The sequence below is a fragment of the Trichosurus vulpecula genome, chromosome 1, assembly GCF_011100635.1.
Source record: "Trichosurus vulpecula isolate mTriVul1 chromosome 1, mTriVul1.pri, whole genome shotgun sequence".
Classification (NCBI taxonomy): Eukaryota; Metazoa; Chordata; class Mammalia; order Diprotodontia; family Phalangeridae; genus Trichosurus; species Trichosurus vulpecula.
In genome coordinates this window covers 434,261,291-434,263,122 of record NC_050573.1, presented here as the reverse complement: position 1 = coordinate 434,263,122, position 1,832 = coordinate 434,261,291, and positions in this window count along the sequence as shown.

Below are 1,832 nucleotides of genomic sequence, written 5' to 3'. Positions count from 1 at the left end.
ACAGAACTGGCACTGAGTAAGATTGGTAAGATTGCCAACAAAAGATGTACTATTTATAGTATAGTTGATTTCGAAAATGGAAGAGTCCTAAGAGTTCATCTAGTTTGAATTTTTTTTTTTTTTAGAAAAAAGGAATCTGAGGCCAAGAGAGAGACCCTAAGGTCACTAAGCAAGTTAATAGCCAAGCAAGGACTAGAATCCCGGTCTGCATTAGTCCCACATCCTTCCTATTGTACCTCAATGCCATATTGAAGCTTGGCCTATTGGAATTATGGAGCCAACCAAACATGATGTTTTATGTATGAAATGGAATAATTCTCCTTCTGTGCTTATCATAGGTCAGGTCTTCATTAGCATATTCTGTTTAATATACAACTGAAGTATCTCACAGGTAATTTAAAAAAGATGAGAAGAGAGTAATAGAAACAATGAAAGCCTGAGGAGGCTGACTCTGTAAAGACAGAAAGAACTGGATTCATTCGCCCTAGAGAAAAGAAGGCTGAGAAAGACAGCGATAGTCATCTCGAAGAAGAAGGGTAAAAGCATCGGTGGTGGTGGTGCTGCTGGTGGTGTTGGGGTGGATTAGGGTTAAGGTTAAAAACAGCTCACCTTGTTTAATCAATCATGGAGCAATGGAATGTTACAATCAGAAAGGACCTTAGCGACTATCTAGTAGCTAGATCAGAGCTTCGAGGCCTCATGTGGCCCTCTAGGTCCTCAAGTGCGGCCCTTTAACTGAATCCAAGCTTCACAGAACAAATCCCCTTAATAAAAGGATTTGTTCAGTAAAACTTCGTCTCTGTCAAAAGGCCGCACCCAAGGACTTAGAAGGCCACATGTTGCCTTGAGGCCGTAGGTTCCCCACCCCTGAACTAGACACTCCCCTCTTTTTAGTCTAATTTCTTTATCCCATCCTTCCATCCACCTAGATGCTAGGGCCTATGCCATATAAGCATGCTGCCACATTTCCTGCTGCTTTCTGAATAGATGCTCGTCTTCTCTTTCTACCTTTTACTCTTTCTCAGAGAACAATAAGGCTCCAGATGGTTAACTTAGACTACTTTTCTGTTACTCTAATGATGCTTTGTTTTTCCAGATATATTGTATATATTCACTGTACTACCTACACCCAAACATGGCAGTTACCAGAAACAAAGGCATACCAAAGATTATGCTCCAGCTATCAGGCAGTTTAAGCTTAAACTACCCTAGTCCTCCTCCCAAGGTCTTTATATATTTGAAGGTCATTGTTAACACCTGTAAAAAGAGGTGTTTTCAACTAAGAAATTAGCTTTATTTTTCTCAACTCATATTTTCCTCTACCCTGTCCCTTTCTCTCTCTCACATACACGTGTTCCATATGCTTTATGGCACTCAGAGATGGCAAGGAAACAATCACACTCAATGATTTTACTTTTGTTTCTGCTCCCTGCAATTTGAGCTGACACTGATCATTACCTTCATTTCCTTAGTACCGCCTGGTGTTCTATGAACACTCTGCTACATGACAGCTACCTGGTTTGCACCTGGGAGCTGAAGATAAAGAGGCAGAGGACAATGGCATGGCCTTCAGTATTTGGTAGTGAGGACATCTTTTCATCACTCTGCTTGAGGTACTTTGGCATTGAGTTACAGTTTAGCCTCGCAGATATGCATCTGGAGAGAACAAAACACTCTGATTCTCTTCTTCCTTCCTTCCTTCCTTTCTTCCCTTCTTTCCTAACTTCTTTCTTTCTCTTTTTTCTTTCTTATCCTTTCTACCACCTTTTTTTCTCTTTTCTTCCCTCTCTCTCTCTTCCTTATTCCTCTCCTTTTCCTTCTTCCCTTCCTCT